The sequence below is a fragment of the Conger conger genome, chromosome 3 (assembly GCF_963514075.1).
Source record: "Conger conger chromosome 3, fConCon1.1, whole genome shotgun sequence".
NCBI classification, from domain to species: Eukaryota; Metazoa; Chordata; class Actinopteri; order Anguilliformes; family Congridae; genus Conger; species Conger conger.
The window spans coordinates 55,524,389-55,551,528 of NC_083762.1; positions in this window are offsets into that span (position 1 = coordinate 55,524,389).

A 27,140-nucleotide genomic window follows, 5' to 3' on the forward strand; every position below is an offset into this window, starting at 1 on the left:
AAAATTAAATGGCAAATATTCCGCAGTATAATTAGAACTGTTTAATTCGAAGCCGAAAGCAGGAAGCCCGGAGCCTTAGCAACTGGTGGAAAAGTCAAGGAAGCACAGTCATTTCCCAACCTGGTATGATCTTAACTGAACCCCTGCATCTGAAAACATGGGCCTAACAGTTCCTGTGGCAAAAACCAGGGAGGCACAACGGAGAGGAAGCTTTTGTTCTGAAACTCCAGACAGCATGGGGATTGCCTGTTCTTGCCATAAGCTATATGCGGATTTGAATCCATAAAAATGAAAAACACAAAAGCATCTACGAGACATAACAAGGGGGAAGAGGAGAGGGTCATTGCTCAGAAGGGTTTAAAAGCTCAATTTACAGTTGCAGATGTACAAAACAAACAAAGCCGTTGTATGCCTTTGGAACAAATAAATAAATGCATATTTCGGGAGTTATGTTATTAGCTGAATCTAAGTCCGTATGTGGTCTTTAATTCTATTAACAACCACAACAGCTAATGACAGCCTGAAGCAAACATCATTTCAAATTCCCATGTCTAATTTAGCTTATTCCCCATTCTGTGCTGGAAAGCATTTATTTGAAAACTGAAATGAAATACCACAAAAGAAAGTGTCAAAAACATAAACTGAATTCTATATCCAGGACCAGGCGAGAAAAACTCCACCTACAATCATTGCAATTATATGCAAATGGTAGCACCAAAATATCTATATCTGTTTGAGCTCATAAGGTGTCATGTACCCACTGTCATAATGCAACTAAGACTCCATACCATTGAATTCTCCCGCCTTTTAATTCATGCAAAATTCAATGAAAATGTACTTTGCAATATGCAGATTCTTATGCAAAACAGTGTTACCTATGGTGCCTGGACCTCAGTGTTCTGCTTTGATCTGTTTTTCTGACATTCTCAATTCATAAAGAAGAAAAGAACTTAAGAGAAAATATTCTAAAGAGCCTTAATTGAAGTTAACATAAAAAGAAGATACAGGCTATTAATTGGTCTACGCTAAGAATAATTCAGACCTTGGAGACCACTGTCCCTTACCACCCCCTCCCCCCTTCCAAAGTGTCAAGATTTACAAATGTAATTCAAGATATCCCGGTGTTAATTACCACACTGCTGGATGCAAATGCATTCTTTTCTCAATGTAATAGTTTTTATCCAACATGAACGTTATTTATTATTTTCATTTTGTATTTTTGACTCCTTGTTCCTAAAGAAATCTACCTGCCTGCTGGACAATTGACGAATATAATGCAAGGAATTACGCAAATATATCACATGATGTTTTTATCATATATGTCAAAAACCACCAATTAAACAGTTTTACTGGTGAATAATCTGGTTTAGGTAATCTCAGAAAAACTGATGAAACCTGAAGTGAATATAAAATATAAAATGATTTAGAAAACGCTGCAACACAACATCACATAAAACATGACCTGCCATTTCTAATACATCTGAGTCTCAGAATGTTATTCAAAATGTTACTTAGAGTAGCCCATGGCTAGTATTAGGAAAGTGTGCATAGTTGATCAACTGGTATAGAAAACACAGCTGGTGAGAACATGGATTTGAATAGATTCCATAAAACTTGTTTGGGGGAAGGAATTAAGTGTGACACAAGAGAGGTCCTGAGGCTAGTGAGAACAGATGGGGAACACTCATTTCTACAGACTGAAAATAGCAGCTAGACGTATTAGAAACTGTGACCATGCATTAGCCCAATGCATTTAAACAGAGGACTGTTTGTAAAATGGTTGAAAACTCAACAGGCTTTATTTTCCTATCTGTGACACATGTCCAAACCAGACCAAATTCATAGCACAACATCTAATGCCTTTTTAAAAAACTACATTTGTTTCATCTTATATTTAGCCAGGCATTTCATCCCACTAAAACCCCTAATCATCAACTGCATGTTTTTATCTTTTCACAAAAAAGTAAATAAATAAATAGGCAGCAGAGGTACATTATGGTGTACATACAGTACATTGTTGTTGTTGAATCAGCTTTGATGTAGAGCACAATACTGTATTAGATTATTTAGCAACACATTCTTTATCTCTTTGTTTGTGTGTATCTCATATTTAGCACATTAAACAACAATAAGCAGTAAAATAAACCAATGATAAAATGCACATTGTCTCTTGACTTCTATACCAGTTCTGTGATTTGGTTTTGAGGCTCTACCAGAGTGATTTAATGGCTCAAACTGTATGTGGGTTTGAAAATGAAAAAAACGTGAAAATGACTTGATGATGGAAATCAGTAAGTACATACTAATTAAAAATTCGAAAATGTATTTAACATTCCATAGCCATTTGAAAGTTGAATATTATTAAACCTGCAACTGTCAACCTGATGAAAAGAGCTACACAGCAATGCGATTTAAATTCAAAGCACTTCAGGTAATGTGCACGCACAGTAGATCAAAAGAATAAACACCAGGAGTAAAAACCAGACCCACATACACACACACACACATACACACACACAAGTAAGAGTGCAATTTCTTTACTACAGTATAGAGAATGGGTACACAAGCTGAAAGTATACTGGAAAACAAACATTAGATTAGAGGTTTAGCTAGATTCAATTCTAGAATCTAGATTAAGCTCCAATATTTGCCAATTAGTGATGTAATTCTTCCACACATTGCAGTGTCATATAAAATACAGGATGGGCCATGAGAAGACTATTCAGCAGGCTTAATATTTTGAAATGTGGCTTTTTAAGACTGAAAATGTTTCCTTCATGGAAGATTCTAGCTGTTCCTGCTGATGTCCATTTAATTGTGTGAGATTTCAGGGCCTGTAGCTTGTTCTGGTGCCAGAGAACCTGTAATTAATATTCATTAGCATTCATTAATTCTGGGTCTCGTCCTACGTGTAGCTCATGTTAAATCAGCAAGTGTTAGATTCCTGACTGGAGGTGCAGGTCGAGGTAGGTGCATTGTTGGCTTTCATTTGGCTGACTTGTCAGAAGTTAATTTCCAACATCAAAACATTAAGAGCATGACGCTGTTAATGTCCTGACGAATAAGAGAGAAATATGTTTCAGAAAAAAAAAAAAACTCATCCATTTTCTCTCAGGAGGGCCTGCCAAAGCCTCAGCCAACAAAGTTCAAACTCAAGAAACAAACTTCCCCGCCCAACCAATTCTGTGTCCAATTTATGCACACATTTTTATGCACAATTTATGCACACAGAAAGTCACATTGCGCTCCTTTTATCTGTCTTAATTTGAAACGTGACGCAATTTGTGGTCTGCTTAGACAGCAAAGATGATTCTTTGTGTTTCCCGGGCATATCCACTGAAATCAGTCACTCTTCAGAAGTTTCAGAACAAGGCCTCATTATCTTCGTTTGCCTCCTCCATAAGTTACCAAGAATTTGGCTTGTCCACAGAGAAACTCTGTCTCTGTTGTTAATGTCCATCCTATTGTTTCACAGAACCCATCAACCGCCTATGCTAACAAGAGGAAACTGATGAATTTTGTGGGCCAGAGAAATATAATCGAGCCTGACAGAGCTGTATCTGTTTCTGTGAGCTGAAAACCAGAACTAACTCGGAAATTTGTCTTATTATTCACACAGCCTTTGAGTAGGAAAGCTTCCCAACAAAAGTTTAGGTTTGGTAGAAAGATACAATGAGGAGTTTTCCAAAAAAACTAATATGTATAATACTGGAATCTCAAAGTACCTGTTCCGCTGGAATACATTTCATTTGTAATTAAGGATTACTAATCAATGGATATCTGCCCTAAAACATGATTAGTGATTTGAAATAGGACTGAATGCATTTGTTTCATGCGCAACAATGTTGAGCATCACACTCATCCCTATTTTTGTAAAAATATGAAAATTTCCAACAACGAGGATCAAAACAGATTTAACCATGACCACCTTTTTTACAGGAAATATTCTGAAATCAAATTCAGAATGATTAGTGAAAATTGTTTTTCCCTTTTGTGTAAATTGTTCATCATTGCGGCACGTGGTTGCACAAATCTGAATTAGACGAGTTTATTTCAATAAAAGGGGAAGGCTTTTAAGAAGAAGAGTGTGTGTTGGCTGCAGGGTGCTGTTAAGCATCAGGAAGAGGCATGCCCACCCCCCCAAACACACACCTCCCTTCACTTAGATAAACATAACTCTGCTACAGTAGAATCTGAAGCAGGCCACAACAGCTAATCACGTAATTGTTAGCTTGATCGAGTGAAGCTCTCCCGGGCATGCCAAAGGCTGGGCAGAGTACTGAAGTGTAACTCAATTAATCTAATCAGAAAATAATTACGCTTGCCTCCGAGAGGGGCCGGCTCAAATTTATCAAAGGGCTACGCTGCCAAGAAGTAACAGGCAAAAAAGATTCGCAAACCTGTTACAGTTACGATTCGGGCCTATTTCTAAAATTTTAAAGAAGGTTTGCGAGAGTGTTTTGTCTTTATCTCAAAGGGCAGCATTCTGCTGACGTTAACTGGCAGGTGTTGGAAGCCTGGGTGCTGTTGTCTTAAGGTGGACTTGTGAGAGAGATGCGCGTAAAGCTCCCCAACATGAACAAACAAACAAAAACACGTCAAAAAGTCCTGTTGCATTACTGGCCTCAAACCGCCCTTTACCTTTAATTAAAACGAAACAAACAAGAAACAGTGTGGTTATTTTACGGGGCGAGAAGCTTCTCTTTTTATCGGTCTCTTGTTCTCCCACATGGTTTCCACTCAGAGGATCCCAAACGAATACATGACAACCGACGTGTCTCCGGTGCATTCATTTTACTTTCTATCTACGAGACTGCTATGCAGGTGCACTTGACAGCTTTCGGATTGGAGTGGAGACGCAAGGACTCTTTTTTTTTATTTAAAGTGAGACAAGTTAGCTGGGTAAATGTATCAAGGGGTCCTTCCTGAGAGAAAGAGGAGGCAGAGGGGGCTCCGAGGAGCCCCACCGTGCCACGAGCTTGCACGCTGTGCGTGTCTTCTGCTCCCTGACAGCCACTCTCCAGCCTTCACTGTAATAATGAATAAAAAGGGAAACTCCCTGTAGATTACACGTCTTCCGCGCTTTGACATTGACCTTAATACATAATTTAACCACAAAAGCCTGAAGAGTGTGGAACAAGATAAGAAAAGACCACAGTGAGGAGAAAAAAAGAGACGGCAAACAGGACGACGCTCGATCGCAAATCGGATCGGTACTGAGGACTCCTTGGGGGAGCGGAGCGGTGGGGGGGGGTACTAGAGGAAGGGGGGAGAAGCACCAGAATGTGTGGATAGAGCATCATAAGGGGGCAGGTTTGAAAAAAACTCCCCTTCAAAAAGGGCCAGGGGATCCATTTCAACTAAACAGACAGCTAGCCACTCCTATTATGTCTGAGCTAATCATTGCCGAGGTGGTCTCATTCAGACAGGGCTGTTGCCTGCCCCAGTACCATGCTCTCCGTGATATCTGACTTCGTAAGCCCCTTCTGCATGACTCTTTCCCCAAGTAGCAGCCTCATCAAGCCCCCATGTAGCAGCCCGTAGCCTAGTGACTAAGGTACATGACTGTGAACTGGATGGTCAGTGGTCCAAGCCCCGGTGTAGCCATGTTAAGATCCTCACAGTTGTGGGCCCTTGAGCAAGGCCCTTAACCCTGCATTGCTCCAGAGATACATATATACTTGCAAACTCCAGCCCCAGAGGATGTCCACAATGAGGTACATAAAACTGGAAAAAGGCATAATCCGGTGCTTCTCTGTGGACAATGTGTACTTCAAAAGGAAAATGTCTGGAGAACACAGATGCAAAATAAACCATTTAATTGTGCAAGAGGGTCTTGTTCACTGTGTCCATCAATAGCTAACTGTGGAATCTATACCCAACCGGATAATTAAGTGTGGACCTTTTAGCCAATCCGTGATTTACATTATGTACTTAGTGGCTCCTCAAAATCACCAAAGATCAGCTGAGGCTACGGCCCACCAGGACTGATATCCCTAGTAGTTGTAGTAGTGTGACTGCACCATAACACTGTCCTCCTAATGAGCAGACTCTTCCATTACATTTTTTGTTAAGGCATTAAGCAGACACTGGCAATCAGAGTGATTTACACAGCTTGCTCAAGTGTACAACAGTAGTGGGCCAACTTAACCCCAAACCTTATGTAGTCTAAAATCTGGGAGACGCAACCATTTTCCATCTCTGTTTTGGAGCATGTCACAGAAAAATTGCTATTTAGTTTCATGATCCCATCTGACAAATCTGGTGCTTTGAACTTGCAAGAAAAAAATAATCTGCCCGGAAATCATTGCCATCCCCCTGTCTCCCGTTGTGTCAATGTGTGGGCTTGTGAAGTCTTGAACATTCCGTTTACAGATGATAGGTCCCGATTGTAGAACTTTTTTGCTATGACCAAATAATCCTCCATTATTATTCACATACACATAAACAATTCGGAAGAAATGGCATTAAATTTATCAAAAAATATTTTTCAAAAATATTTGTCATTTTGTAATGTAGCCTCTTTTGTAGTCTTTTGAGAATTGTGCTCCTAATGTTAAATGTTATCCTGTTATTCATTGACGGTTATGGACAAAGAGGAGTCAACGGAGCAACTAGGAAATGAAAAAGAAAATGAAAATCATGGTTGGAATAATGGGGGGTTGAAAAACATAGACCCAGAGAACTGGAACCTTCTTGTTGTTTCTCCTGAATGAGGGGGGGGTTTAGGGGGGGCATTGGGTATTGAGTGTACCAATCCCACATTCATGACTTAATAGGGAACCCCCTCGAAGGACCTCATGAACAATCTTCATGTATGAACAATGGCACAATTCTATCTCAAAGTGACATTGTAATTTGAGTGATGATGTAATAAACAATTTATTTTCTTTGATTACTTGTCTTGTGTTTAGTTTTCCAGAAACAATCAAAAGGAAAATCAAAGATTTAATCATGAGTCTGACAAAGAAAAATGTTATATGTTAAAAATCATAATTCTATTCTATTTTTTCCCTCTGTGAACAATAAGCTTATAATTGCCTGCCATATACGGCAATGACATACAGTACTCTGTAATTTAAAACATTTGGTTGCAAAAACTAAAGTCTGAGAAATACAAATCAAATGAAAATGATTATATTACTTGTGAAGTTATCTTTCATCCACAGATTTGTTCAATTAATAGCCGACCAGCAATGGCCCCTGCTGTTTTGTTCTTCGGCAACTGGGATATGTTCGTCGTTCTCTTCTTCCTCGTCTTCTTTGTCTGCCTCAGTCTCCTCCTCTCCTCTCTCAACCAGAGTGTCTTGTCTGCACATGCTGTGCAGCAGACGCAATGGCATCATAATAACACAGAACTGTAGACTGTGCAGTGGACAGCCACTGGTCTTGTTAAGGCATCAGTGTCTCCATCCACTCCATCACAGGCCGCGCTGTGTAATGTGCATGGATTCGCCTCAGGAGGCAATGGCTGTAGGTCTGGGACCAGCAACTCACATTCCTTAAGGACTGAGAACTGCTGGTCTTTCACCCTCCCTTTACCTGGGAGTCAGGAGTTAAGACAGTCTAGCCAATCAGTAGCACTAATTACCTGGAAAAAAGAAAACCAGGGCTGGATTTGGATTCAAGGACCTAGCTGCTCTTCGGGATATCTGATAAGAAACTTGTTTACCTGCTGTATTTATATACCTACTGTCACCCGCAAGCTAACCCTCAATGCCTCCAGTCGCAAAATGATGATAGCAGAAGTCAATTTGACCGAATGCAACTATGGGTTGCATCCACTATAGATAGCATCGATGGCCTTTTGGTGAGCTTGAAATGAATGCAGGTGGAGTGACAGCCCTTTTGGCACACGCATACATAGGCATTGTCAGATGGCGCACAACTCGGGATATGGGAACAATCAACAGCAGCAAGAACTCTTGGCAAACCACTCTGAGCATTGAGTTCTCCTTTGGCCTGCCACCTGTGCTCAATTGATCTAGCCTGGTGCAAACACCAGACAAGACCAGTAAAGTGCAGAAAGCTATTTGAATTTAAAACAATTAGGAATTTGACCCAGGTCTAGTGCTAACCCCCCAGGGGGAAATACAAGGTTTGTAAGCTTGGAATGTATTCTCTTTGTACCTCTATTCACACATTTAAATGTTGGCACTTTAGTAATTCTGTGACATTGACCTACAATTTCAAGGAAGCTGCCAGGACCTGTAGGGCTGTGAGCTCTTTTAGAGATGTTGGAGCCCACTTGATGATGAGCACTGGGACTGAGTTGAGCATCAAGTACATCATGCAACAAATCTGTATTTCAAAATCTATTCAACGGCTGAAAAGGAATCAAATGTATGAGCACGATCACAAAATCTCTGGTTCAAAATCCATTGGTCTTATTCTCTGTACAAGCAACATTAATGGCAAACTTGCAGGGAGAAGTTGGATTTGTGGTAACTCTGAAGTTCTAGATTTTTGTGAATTGCGAGTGATTTGGTGAAATGCGTTTAAAAAAAAATTGTGATCCGTGAGTGAAAGTTGTTGTTTATCGCATCAGTTAGACAAGCCCCTAGTCTGTTCATGGTAACGAGGATTATAACCAAGGAAATGAGCATGGCTACAGCCATTCTGATGGGGTCTTTCTGCAATAGGTCCTCTGACGTGCTCTGACGGAGACTTCAATTACTTTTGAAAATAATGTTTGAAAAGAAATGACAAAAACATTTTATTCACAACAGAAAGGCAACAGATTCCAGTGAGCCTTCCCTGGCATCAGCGTCGATGTGTGCTGCATACATGATGCTGTCCACCATAAAGAGGTTTAGTTTGTCTTTACATTTTCCACATGTGAATATGTCAAATGATATTTGTTAACACCAAGAGTACACATCTTGAGGAACACTTACAGTAAATGATAAAAGTGTTATAACTGCATCATCATTCATTTTCCTTAAAGACGTTATGCTGAAACCACAATAAAAAAATGCAGATAGCTTTATTTATTTCGTTATTTTACAAGGGGATAACATACATGGACAGCTCATGAGAGGAAATCCCAATGAAATCCCTTATGAACTTTATGAAATTACATAAAAAGGCAGTGTTTGAGATGTTCCCTATCGTGGATAACATCTCCAGCTATCGCTCATTGACTGGGGAGCTTCACGCATTCAGGGCTGGCGGTTCTGGGTGGAAGAGGGCCACTGTATTGCACCGCTGGTGCCCTGAGCTGCATATTAACTAACTGCAGTGAATCAGCGCCTGGGGACCAGATGAATAAAAGATACATGAGGGAGAGTTGTGGGAAGGAGCAGGTTAGCATTAGCATTAACGTGCTCTCTCTGGGCCTGTCTCCTGGCCCAGCTGTGCCAGATGATGGTACCTCCCAGGAGACCTGCGTTAGCCGGGATACAGCTGGATCAGGACTGCTCCGAAACCCGACAGCTGGGACACAGGAGTGTCCTGTGGTGGCGCGGCTGTGCGACGGGACAGGGACGTCCTGTAGGGGGCGATATCAGAATGAGACGCTTCTACTCAGGAGGAGTACCACAGTGGAAGTCTAATCAGCATGTAAACATGTTTGTTTGACTTAAATAATTCATTAGTTGGGGAATGATCCAATGGATTTGCAGGGAGTCATTCTGTTCTGACAGATCAAATATTTTGGCTTTTCATATGAGTGAGGGACACTTTAAATATGTATTTTTTCAGGAAGATAGAATATAACTGGGGATTTGTGGTTGGTAAACCTCTTAGTGTCATGAGGTCAGCAGTTCCTGCCTTCCCAGTGTCTGTGTTTTTGTTTTCCCTCCCTTTTGTGTGTGTGTGTGTCTCCCTCTGTCTGTGTGTAGGTGAGCCTACACCAACTGGCTGTAGGCGTGGCTCATGCTGGCTTCAGGAATCTCCGCCCCCATGCACACCAGGCTCAGATTTCCTCATCAGCTCCAGTACAAGAGGGTGACTCTGAAGATTCCCCCTCGTCAGATCGTCTGTTTGCAAGCAATGAACTCTCCTCAAGCCTCTCAGTTCTTCAAATCAGCTAAGGAACTTTTTCCAGTAACTTGTACTGCATCTGTTTTTTGACCCCCCAGCTCCTTTTTGTTTTCAGTCAGCCGTAGCCTTATTTTGTGTTGGACTTTAACAAGTGTTCTTTTCTTGCTAGCCTGCTAGTAGATTTCTGTTCTCCAGACTCCCCCCTCTCTTGAGCCCCTGAAGTTTTTTTCCCCTGGATTTTTGTGTACCTCTGGGCCGCTTCATTAAAGACTGTTACCACCTTTACCAGTGTCCGAGTGTGTATTCAGAGTTGCCTTTTTGGTCCGCCATTTTTGTTACCTTATAACAGTACGATCTGGCCACATGGACCCAGCACACTCTGAATCACCTAGAGCACCCCCCAGCGCGGAAGCCATGCCCTGGCAACAAGCAATAGCCTCCCAGAAAACCCTCATTGGACATCATGACCAGTTGTTACGAGAGATGATGGATCATTTGAAGAGTTTAACCCTCACTGTGAGTCAATACGGGAACCTGTTGGAACAAAGCCATGGAACCCCGGCCCAAACTGCACCACCAGCTCCACTGGATCCACCCGTTCCAGCAGCTCCCAACCCTGGCCTGATTCCCTGAGAGCCCCTGATTCCCACTCCCCAGCGTTATGCAGGCGAGTTAGGCAAGTGCAAGTCTTTTCTTTTGCAATGTAGTTTGGTTTTTGAACAGCAAGTTTCATTGTATGCTACCAATAGGGCTAGGGTTGCCTATATTATGGGGTTATTGGTAGATAATGCTCTAGATTGGGCCACAGCTGTCTGGGACAAACAGCCACACCTGTTTGCCTCATGTGCTAACTTTATGGCCGAAATGCGTAAAACCTTTGACCATCCAGTTACTAGCCAGGACTGCTCTCAGAGGTTGCTGTCCATATGTCAGGGGAGCCGTAGTGTAGCCGAGTACACAGTTGAATTTCGCACACTAGCAGCTGATTCTGGTTGGAATGATGAGTCTCTCCGTGGGACTTTTCTTCGAGGGCTAAGTGAGGTTTTAAAGGATGAGTTAGCTACCCGCGATGAACCTCAGACTCTAGATTCCTTAATATCTATTTCAGTTCGTTTAGATAACTGTCTCAGAGAGAGAGATGCAGAGAGAGGACTCAGAGTAGTGCTTGCTTTTCTAGAGGCCGCAGTCAGTTTCTGTCTTGAGTCCAGGCCCTTGTCAAACCCCCTTGTTCTAGTGAGCCCCCAGTCTCCCCCTCAGCCTCTGCCACCCCCGCTGAGGAACCCATGCAGTTGGGCAGAGCCCGCCTTTCCCTTGAAGAGCGCCAGAGGCGTATGATGGCAGGCCAATGCCTCTACTGTGGACAGAAGGGACACTACATCGCCTCGTGCCCCCAGTGCCCAAAAGGAAGAGCTCACCAGTAGCCGTGGGTGTACTGGTGAGTGACCCTTCGCCCTCAGACTGCCCACGACTACAGCTTAAAGCCACCTTATTCGTTAAACAGCTGAACTTCCCCGTGTTGGTTTTAATTGACTCCGGGGCAGAAGAAAATTTCATGGACCGTGACGTGGCTCGTCAGCTCAACACTCAGACAGAACCGCTGGAATTCCCCCTTGACGCTAATGCACTTGACGGGAGACTCCTTGACAGGGTAACTCACAAGACCAGTCCCTTCCAGCTTTTGATCTCCGGCAATCACCATGAGACTATTCAGTTCCACCTCATTAGCTCGCCCAATTCCCCAGTGGTCCTTGGCCATCCCTGGTTAAGTCAGCACAACCCCCACATAGATTGGAAATTAAACCAAGTAGTTAGTTGGAGTTCTTACTGTCACTCTACTTGTCTTCGTTCAGCCAAGCCCCCCTCTGAGCGCCTCCTGGAGACACCCACTCCTACACCCCCAGACCTAGCCTCCATTCCAGCTGAGTATCATGACCTTGCAGAAGTCTTTAGTAAAGATCGGGCCCTTTCCCTGCCACCTCACCGCCCCTATGACTGTTCTATTGACCGTCGTCCTGGAGCCCCCCTCCCTGCTAGCCGCCTATACAACCTCTCTAGACCTGAGAGAGAGACCATGGAAACTTATATTAAAGAGTCACTCGACGCTGGCATCATTCAGATGTCCACTTCTTCATTGGGGGCGGGCTTCTTCTTTGTAGGCAAAAAGGATGGCAGTCTCCGCCCTTGCATTGATCACCTTGGCTTTAACAATATCACCATTAAAAACAAATACCCCTTACCTCTTCTGTCTTCAGCCTTCAAACTCCTACAAGGAGCTACAGTGTTTACCAAACTGGACCTGCGCAATGCCTACCACCTCCTGCGTATCAGAGAAGGAGATGAGTGGAAGACGGCTTTTAAGACACCAATGGGACATTTTGAATACCTTGTAATGCCATTCGGATTAACAAATGCCCCAGCCTTCTTTCAAGCTCTAGTTAATGACGTCCTGCGAGATTTTCTCAATCGCTCTGTTTTTGTGTACCTTGATGATATGCTAATCTTCTCTCACTCTCTCGAGGAACACGTCCAGAATGTCCGGGAGGTCCTTCAACGACTCTTGGAGAACCGTTTATTCAATAAGGCAGAGAAATGCGAGTTCCATAAAGACTCTGTGTGTTTTTTGGGGTTCGTGGTGGAGGGTGGAAGAATCAAGGCCGACCCTGAAAAAGTGCAAGCTGTTGTTGACTGGCCACGCCCCTCCTCTGTTAAGCAGCTTCAGAGGTTCATTGGATTTGCCAACTTCTACCGCCGGTTCATAAAAGACTTCAGCAAGGTAATCGCCCCACTCACACGTCTTACCTCACCAGCTGTACCTTTGGTGTGGTCCCCTGAAGCAGAGCAGGCTTTTTCTGATCTCAAGAGGAGATTCACCTCAGCACCCATTTTAGTGCAACCTGACCCCTCCAAGCAGTTCATTGTAGAAGTTGACGCTTCAGAAGTGGGGCTTGGGGCAGTGCTTTCTCAACGGTCACACCTAGACCTGAAAGTTCACCCATGTGCTTTCTTTTCTCGCCGCCTCACACCTGCTGAACGTAATTATGATGTAGGAAACCGAGAGTTACTAGCCATAAAGTTGGCTTTAGAGGAGTGGCGACACTGGCTAGAAGGCTCTGAGCACCCTTTTTTTGTCTGGACAGACCATAAAAACCTTGAGTACATTCAAGCTGCCAAAAGACTTAATCCTCGCCAGGCCCGTTGGGCATTGTTTTTCGGTCGTTTCAGATTCACCATAACCTACCGGCCTGGCAGCTGCAATGTCAAGCCTGACGCCCTTTCTCGTCAGTTCCCTGCTGAAGATGCTGCTCAGAGTCCGGTCACCATTCTGCCATCATCCTGTGTGGTCGCAGCTGTTTCTTGGGACATTGAGAGCCAGATCCTGGAGGCCCAACGGAAACAACCTGATCCAGGTAATGGTCCCCCGGACCGCCTGTTTGTCCCTGATTCCCTCCACTCACAGGTTCTCCAATGGGGCCACACCTCACGTTTTTCCTGCCACCCGGGAGTTACAAGGACTCTAGGCCTTCTTCAACAACACTTCTGGTGGCCTAAGATGGAGCGGGATGTGAAGGAGTTTGTGGCTGCCTGTACTGTGTGCGCCAGAGGGAAAGCCTCCCACACTCCACCTGCTGGACTCCTCCGACCCCTCCCCACTCCCAGCCGCCCGTGGTCCCACATAGCCCTGGATTTCGTGACAGGCCTCCCGCCATCCCAAGGTAACACCATCATACTTACCATAGTAGATCGATTCTCTAAGGCGGTGCATTTTGTTGCTCTCCCAAAACTTCCCTCTGCGCTAGAGACTGCTAAATTACTCACAAGCCATGTGTTTCGCCTGCATGGGATCCCTCTGGATATTGTGTCTGACCGAGGACCACAGTTTGTTTCCCACGTCTGGCAACAGTTCTGCCACGCACTTGGCGCTCAGGTGAGCCTCTCCACAGGCTTTCATCCCCAAACCAATGGTCAGTGTGAGAGAGGCAATCAAGATCTGGAATCAGCCCTGCGCTGTGTGGCTGCTCGCAACCCTTCAGCCTGGAGCTCCCATCTCCCCTGGATAGAGTATGCCCACAATTCTCTGACCTGCGCGGCCATTGGGATGTCACCCTTTAAGGCCATGATGGGCTACCAGCCCCCCCTTTTCCTAGTCCAGGAGGATGACATTGCTGTCCCCTCGGTGCAAGCCCATCTTCGTCGCTGCCATCGGATCTGGAGGGAGACCCAGGCAGCCTTGCTCCGCACTGCTGAGCGCAACCAACAGATTGCTGATCGTCACAGGACCCCGGCACCCGTGTATGAACCAGGTCAGAAAGTTTGGTTGTCTGCAAAGAATATTCCCCTCAGAACTAACTCTAGGAAGTTATCTCCACATTTCCTTGGCCCATTTGAAATCTCTGCTGTTATTAACCCATGTGTGGTTAAACTAAAGCTTCCCCGCTCCATGAGGGTTCATCCATCTTTCCATGTTTCCCAAATCAAGCCTGTTTCCTCCAGTGACCTTTGCCCCCCTGCTGACCCCCCACCACCACCCCGGCTCATCGACGACCACCCCGCTTACACAGTCCGCCGGCTTCTGGATGTCCGCCGACGTGGGCGTGGGTATCAGTACCTGGTGGACTGGGAGGGTTATGGGCCCGAAGAACGCGGCTGGATCTCTCGTTCACTCATTTTGGATCCCTCACTGGTACGGGATTTCCACAGGGCCAATCATGACAGGCCGGGTGGGTCGCCAGGACGCTCCCGTTGAGGGGAGGGTACTGTCATGAGGTCAGCAGTTCCTGCCAACTGGCTGTAGGCGTGGCTCATGCTGGCTTCAGGAGTCTCCGCCCCCATGCACACCAGGCTCAGATTTCCTCATCAGCTCCAGTACAAGAGGGTGACTCTGAAGATTCCCCCTCGTCAGATCGTCTGTTTGCAAGCAATGAACTCTCCTCAAGCCTCTCAGTTCTTCAAATCAGCTAAGGAACTTTTTGCAGTAACTTGTACTCGGCTGTATCTGTTTTTTGACCCCCCAGCTCCTTTTTGTTTTCAGTCAGCCGTAGCCTTATTTTGTGATGGACTTTAACAAGTGTTCTTTTCTCGCTAGCCTGCTAGTAGATTTCTGTTCTCCAGACTCCCCCCTCTCTTGCGCCCCTGAAGAGTTTTTTTCCCCTGGATTTTTTTGTACCTCTGGGCCGCTTCATTAAAGACTGTTACCACCTTTACCAGTGTCCGAGTGTGTATTCAGAGTTGCCTTTTTGGTCCGCCATTTTTGTTACCTTATAACACTTAGTGAAACTGAATATACTAAATCTTGAAAGAATATACTGTACTATACATATAGCAAGTATACATTTTGCAGTATTGTAATATTGCCAAGGAAGTCTACATACTCACAATATACTGCAATATATTCCATTTCTATATTTAAAAAAAACAATCAGCAAAACACATTTCTTGGAGTGAAAGTGGATGAGTAGTCAGCCAGTGAAAGGAGGCTTACATGCTTGCTTATTACTGTATATTAATTATAATGAAAAATGATGAAGCTAAATTAATAATATAGAATTACTGAAGATGGATTCAGTGCCCTGGTCATCATTATGCGGTGTTCCATTTATTCGTTTTGCTGATTTTAACCTAAGAAATGTTAACTTGAAATAACTTTAGAGTAGAGTCCTATGAAAGGCCTGTACTAGAAACACAGGAATATGTGAATTCTCTGCTTTGGTGTTAAAGCCAGTGGCCCTTTCTCATTAATTGCGGGACTCTTCTCAAAAACTTTGCACATTTTCAAGTTGACGACATGGCAGTAAAGTACAAGGCTTAATTTCTTACTTTTTCCTGGAAAACCAGTCGCTTCTTCTAAGGATACATACTCGCACATCTGAACAGAGCTCCCATTAGCTTTCACTCTGAAAAGTTCAAACAAAACTACCCAGTCTTCTTTGTTCTCTACCACAACGTACGTTTTCATATTTTTTTGGACTGCGATCTCCGAGCTAGTTTGCGGCAAAACGTATTTTGTAGAGAGTCGCGTTATGAAGATTTAACTTTTTCTTCCCCTTTGATTCTCTCCTGACACTCGTCCTTCAGGACTCCTTTAAAGTCGCCACTTTAAATCTCTAATGGCTGTCATGTCATTTTTTTGTTCTTCGGACTCTTACTCGAAGTGTCATTGGCGTAATAGCCCGCTGCCTTTTGACTCTTTTGATCATCGATGCCAAGTGTGAGTTGATCAGGTGTGTGTGGGTGGGGGGTTGATGGATGGAGATGGGGGCGAGGGTGAAAGGGAGGTGGGGGGGGGGGGGGGGGACCCTTGTTATCGCCACTGATTTCATAACTGCGATTACAGGGGGGAGCAGCAGGATGGTAAAACATCTAATATTCACTTTCAAATCCCCCCCCTTTCCTTTCTTCTTTTATTTGGCGCTTGCTGTACAGTGGAAACTGTACACTCATTAAACCACCAGAGCTTGCATGGAGTGCCAAATTCACCCCCTATGAACGCCTCCAATCCCCAACCTCTGTCTGCAGGACTGGCAGAGGCTTGTCTCTAGTCCGGGCCCCTGTTGAAAGCGCGCTGCGCTCCTTTTCCTCCTCTTGGGCTTTCATGTCCTGCCCAGGTGCCCTCCGCTCTCGGCACTGGCCAGTTGAGATGTCATATCGTCCGGATGGCACTCCCTGCCCCTGAGACAGTGCTGGAGAGCCCTCAGAGGCTACAGTACTGGATCTGCTGCATATATAACCAACACCTAGGGGGACGTTGGCTCAGGAGGTAAGAGCAATTGTTCGGCAGTCCAAGGGTTGCCGGTTCGATCTTGCCCAGGGTGTGTCGAAGACACCTAACCCCCAATTGCTCCTGATGAGCCGGTTGGTGCCTTGTGTAGCAGCAACATATTGATGAATATGTAAGTAAATGATTTTAGGTATGGCTCAACACAATCCATGTGCGTTGCTCATTCCATGCGTGATGCTCACTGACCCACCTCCCTATTTGACAGCAGGTATGGTTACTTCTCCTAGTATGCATTCCTCTTTTGCCACCAAACATGCCAATGGTGTGTATGGCCAATTTTGGTTTTACCTTCCAGTCCTAATTCCAATGAGGTTTGGCAGATGCTTGGTTTTGTTCATTTGTGTTTATTGTACTCAGTAAGGCCTGTCTTTGTGCCACCCTTCCAAAGAGTTTGTTGGTATGTAGGTGCCATTTTATGGTTCTGTGGTTTTGAGACTTGGTGACCCCAAGATGCAACCAATCTCTGCAATTCTTCAACTGTGATCATTTGGTTACTTATGGGCTACCTCACTGGCTTCCTTAACATCCGTGGGGATGATATGCAATTGTGTTCAATGTTAAAATAAAACCTACGCCCTTGTATAAATCACAGCACATCCACATTGAAAAAAGGCAATGTGTGGTGTTTGACTGCCTTGGTGTAAATGATACACCTCTAAACCTGTGATTTATGGATATATTTTCTTAACTACTGGAATATTATTAAGCCATATTTTCTTTGAAAAGAATTCTTTCAGGAAATACCTCCATTTTTTCTAACATGCACCACTGGGAATCCATGCTAATTGTTCTGCAGAGCCTCTGGCTTATGTTTCCCCCTCTTATGTTACCTTAAACTGATGCTTGTTAAATGCTCTCAATTAGAGAATTTACAGAGAGACAGAGTCCTTCCCATCTCTTTAGTGTGGGTGTGATGTCGTCCATATAGCCCTCATCAGTCCACACACTGGAAACTTAGGTCTTTAGCTTAGCTATGCCTTGCTACAAGATAAAGAGCGGGTGTGACTGCATTGCTAATGTAAAATGCATTACTCAAGTAGACTTCAGCTGGGGAGATGGACATGTAAATGATTGGTAAAATACATTGAATATCTTGCATTTAATTGACCTTATTATCAACTTAGTGAAACTTAACTCAGCGTAAAATTTTGGAGCAGACTAAATTGTTTCTCGCTTGTATAACATAATGTTAATGTTCAATTGATTTTTTTTGACAAATTAACAATGGAGTCAGGACTTGCTGTCTTTCTTGGGACTATACAGCTGTGTTTGCATGAAAATTAATTTAGTACTTTTCATTCATGAATGCTACCAATTCAGTTTAGTTTTAGCTTTGTCTCTGTGTTAGTTTTTATTTAATGTTTATTTTGGAGATCCATTTGGGGTATTTGTGGGAGAATGTATATGTGTTTAAAGTGTTGGACGAATTGAGCAGATTGCCATGCATATTGATGCTGACATTTGTTTTTTTTTTCCATTCATATACAGTATTTTAATTTGCTGAAATTACCAAAAATAACTTGGTTGAATTTTAAGAAAACTGGGTTAAGGAACACCAGCAATTTTCCTCATTACTGACATGTATTTTGACTTCCTCGAAGTGCAACATTTTACAAGCTTACTAAGCTCTAGTAATGATGTTGGGCGATTAGCATATACTGTATATACAGTATAGTTAACAATCATCAAGTCATGTTTGTAGTGATGGAGAAGCAGTATCTGGCATGCGCAGCATATCAAGATGAGGAAGATCGTCTATGGCAGTATGTGATTCTCATTTGGAGGCCTCCAACATTGCATGATGTACACTGTACAAATCATACTGTGCATTTCTACTTGTTTTTGTTACCAGCAATATAATTCACTGCAGACCTATGCTGCTTACCATGCTGTCAGTGCCACTAATATCATTCAGAAGCCACCCTTGTGTACGTATTGATGATTACATCTTTATTTTTCAGGCGCGGAAAGTTATTGGACAGCAATGGAATGCCCCCATTTGGTTTATTGCCGTGGTAATGTTGACTGGAAACATAGGTTACCATTGTGGCGAGGACCTACATATTGACATAATATCTTCTGCTGTGTATACGATTTAATGCCAAGGAATGTCACGGTAGATGTCCTAGCCAGTCAAATATAGAAAATGTAAACTCCATGTAAAACTGCGTGGCCTGTCCCCTTTGGTTCCCAACAGCATCTCGCGTGAAACAGTCATAACAAACAATAAATAAAAATGTATAGTCTGTAAAAGTCCCCCCTCTCACTGTCATTCTGGAACAGAGGTAATTTACATCCAATGTGGGGACTAATTCTGACCCAGTGTCAGGAGCGATGGGTGAGGCATGGGAAGAAATGACAGCGTTTCTGTCAGGAGAACCTGGATGGGGATTCCTTGGGGCAACGATTTAATGCCCACGTCAAGTTCCGCTGTCAGGCTTTTTTAGCCAGGTATTAGAATTCAATATACAGTACACTGCAGTGGACTCAGGCATCTGTTAGGGGAGACTTACTGTATAGTATACCCAGGCTGATAATATTCTCCTTTCCCAAAACTTAGCCTTAGACTGTAAACTACAATTAAAACCTTTTTACATTTTTGTCACTTTACAGTTGTATTAATTAACACAATTATAGGATATAATTATGGTTATGGTTTTTCCTAGAAGCTGGAACTCCACAATTCTGAAACCTTGAATAATGTTTTGATGTTCCACAACATGAATTTGTTTTCAGATATAAAACTCTTTCTGACAAATTGTAAAAATGGTGTCCTAATAAAGTGCTCAGTGAGTGTATAAGCATTTTGATAACTTTATGCATTTCATGGAATGTGTTTAGGCATATTGACTGCTCTTATCACAGTCGATTTACCACTTAAAATGTTCCTGCATTCTGTCCCTATTCCTTTTTAAAAAACCCTTTCCCATTTCTTCTCTACAATTTGGAATGACCAACAGTATTTATCAGCACTCACTGCCATAGCCTCCACTATTGATTCAGAGCAGACAATAACAACCTCTCCGCCAAAGCATGTGATGCCAACAGCCTCTTCTTATCACACTGCAGTTCACAAGATGGTTTCACACAGACATGAGCTGAAGGAAGACAACTCAGCTAAACAGGCGGATTTGAGGGCGCCCGGGTTGATCAGCAGGGGAAGCTGATGTTGCGATGCGATTCAGTCATCCAGGCCAATGTTAGAACCAATTGTGTGTTGCCCTGCAGGGCTGCCGGTTGCAGTGTTCTGATTTGTTGGCACTATTTTGTTTTTCCCATCCCCTCTCTTCCCCCCATCTTCTAGCCTGTAGCTCTGCCTGAGTAGTCTGTTAGTGGATCCTGTGTTTTAATATACTGGGTGTCATCTGATTAAATGCATGCAGATGTATGGAGTGATGTCACTTTGGAGCAGCATATGGGAGCAGTGTTTTATGTCTAGGGTACTGAGGATTATATTATAACATGATATATTATATTAATATAAATTAGACTGTATGATGCAAACCATGACAGTCTAAAATTTACCCTGCCATGTGTTTCTTAATAGATATTATGATTTGACAATTGAAAAAAAGTGAGACAATGCATTCTACTGCACCAACCTCTAAATCTCTCCATCCTCCACAGCCAGATTTAATATATCGAGAGAGATAGTGACATCATCGCTGGCTGTTCACTCCCAGTAAAACCACATCTGTTGATGGGAATTGTCCAGAGGAAGAGAAAGAGACCAGAGGTATTTTTTGCAATGTACATTCAGAATTATGTTCCAAATAAATTTTTTTGGAAAGCATCTTGTTTGGCCTATGTCTCTGACTGTTTTTTCTTATTTCACAGCCTCATAATGGTTGTGTTGACTTTCATTGGCTTAACACTATTCCTCATGTTGACAAACTAACTCCAAAGGCAATCAAAAGCCTAGAAACTGAAAGCTCTTATTTCGTATACCTGCACGAAGGAAGCAATTGAATACACCCGACTAATCAAAAACAGCAGAAACATAAAATGTCCAATTACTTTTGGTCCCCTTAAATGAGGAGCGGCAATGTACAAAAAGGGATGTAATACACGGATCACTTGATATGGATGTACATAACCTTAAATTAATGGTGACAGTCAACCTCAAATTGTTGGATTTCAAATCCAATGCGCTGAAGTGCAGAGTATTTGTACCACTGTCCAAATACTTATGGACTCCACTGTACAGTATGTACTATATGTGCACGCATACACACGCTAACTAAACCTGTCAGGTCACTTTACGAGGCAAGAAAGGAAAAGCCTACAGTAGATATGCATGTATCATTATCACTTTACCTACTTTGCAGATTCAGAATATTGAAATATCAGAGGGACAAATGGGCCCGCGTGTTGTGAACATGGTGTGCTGCTGAATTCACTCACAGGAGCCTCCTGGGAGGTAATTATATGGATAAATACAGTGTAGCCTGGAGATTATAATTTATGCATGACTGTTGACAGTTAAAGAGAGTAGGTTAAAATGCGTGGAGAGGACCCACAGTGTCATGTTTCGGGTGATCCATGGTGTGTGTGTGTGTGTGTGTGTGTTTGTGTGTATGGGGGGGGGGGGGGTCTTACTCAGGCCACCTACCAACAACAACCCTGTCAGGTGGAAATCCTGCCCCCAATTGACTTCTTCTCATCTCTGTATCAGAAGACAGGCAGGGGATACAGCGTGTGACCCTGGAGGTTAATTAATAAGGTCTCTCTCTCTCTTTCTCTTTCCCTCTGTCTCCTCTCTCTCACTCTAAATTTGCTTTATCTGTGTCAGAAGCACACACTCTTGTTACCAAAGCATCCAGAAATAACAACAGGAAAACACTTAAAGGTAAAGAAAAAACATTCTGTTAGACTAACTATTGTGTACAGTAGATGGGCCTGAATTCTATTTGCATAATTGCCTTTCGGGGACTCGATGCCGTATGACGATCTCCTCATGAGGAGCTATGACAAGCAGCAGCCATATAGGCAATAAGGTAACATTTTATTTGAACCCTTCAACATAAGGCTGACATAACACTGTCATACACATGACATAACAGCTGTTACAACATGACATGACATAACACTGTTGTCAATTCTTCAGTAAATGTTATGACAGGTTGTCAAACAGTATGTTGACATGACAGCTCATGTCACTTGCCGAATTTAGATACTTGTACTAGCTGAAGCCAAAGTGTTATGACACTTTTCCAATTTGCCATTTCACAAATAGACTTTGTATTGTGTATGGTGAGCTGAGTCTATGCTGTTTACAGAGTCTAAGCAGTTCTATTGGCTAATAATTTCCCTGTTGTTTCAGAGGGATGATGATTATGATGAAATATGCCCATTATGTAGCCTATGTCCTTAGTTAACATGTGTTGCTGGCAGTAGCTGCCATTACTGGTTGGTTCGCCCATGGTTTCTAGAAGAACATTTGTCAGATAGGGTGGCTGACTGAACTTATAATCACTCCTTTTTTATATGAGCTGTCTAGTTCCCAAGTACTTATATTTTAACTTTATTTGCTGTAATTTCCAGGGTGTTTTCACTTATTGTTTGTATCGGGTAAAGTGATTTAATTTGGACATGTTTGCAGTGTGTGTGTGGCTTATCATTGCAGAAACCTGTGAACACTTACAATTGACTGCTCAGATCACTGATTGGAGTTGATTAGACAGTTGCATTGTTTGCAGTAGACGATCATATCTTTGTTATATAGCCAGCTAGTAACATAGCCATATAACTTGCTTGCTCATAATACAGTTAGTTAGCTAAATTGATTTTCAAAATGACAAAAATAGAAATACTGTTGTGTAGCACAATAAAGTCAACATTTCATAGAGTCAGCATCAAGTCACCTGTTTGGGGAAAATTTTGTACTATAGCATAGCGTATTCCCAGAGAAGGGGGAGGGATAAACAGTGTTGTGGTTTGAGGGTGTTTGTTGCTGCAATTCCTCTCTTGACCGTTAGGACCTATTGTACCTTTAACTGTCAGTATAAGTCACTATAAGGGCACTGGTCACCATACTTTGATGTATGCTTTGCAGTTTTATAAAGGCAGCTATTTGTTGACAGGACCCTTTTATATTTATAATGGGTATTTTTTTAAGCACTTCACATCTGAAACCCGGAAAATTACTTTAGAATGGAAACTTGTGCATTTTAAAGTGTTACTGACTGAATCCAGCACTTTGTTTGATCCTGCCCTTCCTGTCTCATCTAATGCTTTTATGAAGTCTGGCCATGATGTCATTTTTTAGAACTTGAGAATTCATAATGACAAGAGCAGGCCATTCAGTACAGTATATTCTGCATTTATCTTCGACCTGGAGAGTGTCCAGCACTGTGTCAGGTCTGTACACCAGAAGGTTCTCTGCATCTACAACATGATCTGGCAAGCACTTCCACACATTGACAGCTCTCTGTGATCTGTGTAAAACAAAATTCCCCCTGATAAGCAAGTGGAATTTTACTGCATCTTATTTACAGTCGTAAAATGTGGGCACACCTAGTCAAAAAGCCTTTTCCAATTAATATCTTGGTGAACAAAATAAACATTAACTATAAATGTTACATTAGACCTTTTGACCAGGAGTTAAACATGATACCTTTCTGCAAAATTTAAAGCAAGATGGCTTTTAATTTCCATTTTCACTGTTTATAGATGAAAAAAAAAGCAAAAGGGCCGCATGCAAAAGTTTGGGAAGGCCCAGAACCAGGTGATTAACTCGTTAGGGCTTCAATTAGTCAGGTGAGTATAAATTCCAGGGCTGATCTTTTTATTCTGAAGTAACTTCATGACTTCTGAAGTATCCAAGTGCACCGGCTGTTCTGTCTGGTGTTAATGACCATGGGTTCCTCTAAACATTCGTCCAAGGATGTCAGAATGAAGATGGTTAATTTACACCACGAAAGAGAAGGCTACAAAAAACTCTCTCAACATTTCAAACTGCCTATTTCCACAGTGAGAAGTCAAGGCAAGGTCTGGAAGGCTAAGAAAATGTTCTTACAGAATGGCCCGACACCTGGTGATTAATGCTCAGAAGAACCCACACATCACTGCAAAAGAGCTGCAAAAAAGAGTAGAAGACACAGGTCTAGCTTTTCACAGGACGACAATACATTGTACTTTGAACAACAAAGACCTACATGGCAGAGTTGCCAGAAAGAAGCCTTTCCTACAACCTCATCACAAAATTAAACATCTGAAGTATGCAAAAGAAAACATTGATAAGCCTGAAGCCTTTTGGAACAATGTGCTTTGGACTAACAAAACCAAAATGTATCTTTTTGGCCACCACAAAAGAAGGTATCTTTTGGAGAAAAATTTGGAATGGCCACCACAGTCCCTTGAATATTATTGAAAATCTCTGGACAGATCTCAAACATGCTGTACATGAAAGAGGCCAAAGAATATTTCTGTATTCTGCCAGAAAGAATGGAGGAAAATTCCAAAAGCGAGAATTGAAAGAATTTAGCTGCCTACAGGAAGCATTTGCAAGCTGTTATAGTTGCTTGAGGAGTTACAAAGTACTAACTGACAGGGTTCCCACACTTTTGCACAGGGCCTTTTTTGTAAACGGACAACTCTCAATTATCTATAATCCTTTCCTTTAGTGGCTAGCTATCTCCAGCACAAAACAAAGAAGCTGGCTTTGTTGTCTAAATTGTGTGATATAGTATGTAATGTGCAGCCCCAGATGATTTTATGGAAATTGCACATGGGCATTTACAACTCCGGTGTAAAAAATGTAAGGTGGACTGGGAAATGCGAATATGAAGTGGCAAATAAGAAACCAGTTTAAGCCTCGTTTAAAACCTTGAATTTAACCAAGATAAAAAAATTAAAATATAGTCATAAAAACAGGAGTTAGCCAGCTGCCCAGCTTCTGATTTTGATCAGAACTCACCAAACATATGTAACCACAGCAACATGCTGAACTTTATTTTGAGGGTAAATTGGCCAAAAATATTAACGACCCCTGCTTTTTGTCTTTGGTAAAAGACCATAGTATAAGAAGAATAATCCACTCCGAGGTGGTCATTGCATGGTTTTAACACACTCGGAGGCCCCCGTATTGTGCGTTAATACCATGTAATGACCACCTTTTAGTGGAATATTCCTCACTTAAGAACTTCATTAGGCCTACTTAATTCAAATTCAGATTGGAATGGAAAACAAAATAACTAATATATTTGTTAATGGTTAACTAATTAACAAATTAGTTAGTTAACAAATACATTAACTAATGACAAGTCAATTTCATGTTTAATTAATATATCTGTACTTTAATGAATTAATTTTAACTGCCTGTACATTAGTTAATACCAATTCATGTCATTCATGTAGCCTTATAGTAAACTGTGACTGGAATGAATTATTTTCAGTTTTCTGCATCACATGTCAATTGTCAGATTTCTTTGGTCAAGCAGAATGTGTACTGCTTGACTAGATTGTGTAAACAAAACATTACATGTTTCATGCACAGCACATGAGCATTAATATGCTCCACAGCTGACTTTATTTCCTGATAAAGTTCTCCTTACTGTACAGCTCCCAGGAGAAAAACTTTTTGCTCAGCTGACCTCAGATGATTAGGCTGGGTAGGTTTGTGTGGAAGGCCTGCTGTGAAGTGCTTTCTTCCTGGCATCTGCATCGGGCCGATTGATCAATTTGTCTAATTGAATGCAAATGATGAATTCCCAAGGAAAAATTTAACCCAGCAGATAATTGCGAGTGATCACAGATCTCAATTTAAAAACTTCAAACCGCAAGCGTGGGGATGTAAGAGCCGTAATGATGACTTCGAAGGAAATCAAAATAAAGTGGGGGAAAGGAATAGAGATAAAGAGAAAGAGTGAGGGAAAAAAAAATCCCTGATCTAATGAGGTACAAAGACCTAACGAGTTTGGGGTGGAAATTGAGTATTTCTGAATTTGTCTTTAAACTTGCCGAGATGAAACAGCGTGGCTGCGGTTGTTTTTGACAGCCGGGGACGATGTTGGTGTGCGGTTCAGAACGGAGGGGTAATTCCTTATTCCTTTATCATTATCTTGTTCCCTCTCTGCTGGGAGTTGGATAAGATTATTTCTTATTGAGTAATGAATATGCTCTTCCTTGTGGTTGATAAATCCTGTGGTTTGAACATTATCTTACAGTAGCTTTTCAGTCAAATTCTTGGCTTGATATAATGCAATGTCAAAGTGTTTACACGCTTTTTACTTGTTGTCTTTAGCAACTAGCTGTAGCCCAAGAGGGAATACAGTTTCTTTTTCAAACGCTTCTGCAGTGCATAATACTATTGAGATCTTGCCAAAAAGCCACTGAAGGTATCCACTGAATGTCCAAAAGAGATTACTGTGCCTCTATAAGACTTTCACTTGAATGTTAGGAAGGCATAGGAAAACACTGTTACACTTCCCATTATCATGGAAGAAAACATATCAATGTATGTTTACTCATACTGTACAATAACATTCGGTCTGTCAGAACATGCTTGTGATTGAAGCAGAATTTTTGATTATGGCGAAATCAGTTTCTCTATTCAAGTTCCCTGAACATGACAGTGTGCATTAAAGCAGTTTTTTCCTCATTACGCGCTAATGTTATGCTTACACCACTCAAAACATGTGCACAGCTAAATAATTTAAAATGAACATTGGAATGACAGGGAAATGATCACTGAGGCTGAGGAGGACTAAATGAGTGGTGATCAGGGAGAATCATGTCTGGCTGTTTTACACACATTCATACATTGACTGGGCATATTTTTCTTTCTAGAAAGGTACTATTTTCATGAAATTTATATGAAGCCCGATGAAGAAAGATATTTTGTTTTCGTCTGTAAGACATATTGTACTTCAAATTGCATTGCCAAACAAATGACACTATACGACATTATTCAGCCAAATGGCTGAAGCTGGGTGTGGGCTTGATTAGTACTTGGATAGGAAGAATTAAGCTGTTATGGAAGTGGTATTTGTGGGCCAGTAGGGGGCGATCTTCTCTCTGGTCAAATAAACCACAAACCACAAAGAGTACACTGGGGGGGACACTGTGCTGTAGGAGATGCCGGCTTTCAGACAAGATATTAAACCGAGGTCCTGACTCACTGTGGTCATTAAAGATCCCATTATACTCATTGCGAAGAGTAGAGGGTTCCCCGGTGTCCTGGCTGAATTCCCAACCTAGCTTTCTCAACATCCCCTGATTTACAGTAAGTTGCTAGAAAATCATTCTCCCTCTTCCCACCTGATGTGTCCACACAGCTGATGTGTGGTGATTGTCTGACACAAAATGGCCGCCTTGCATCACCCTCATGGGTGCTACAATTTGGTGGTGGTTGAGGTGTCTGAAAAGTGTTTTGAGTTGC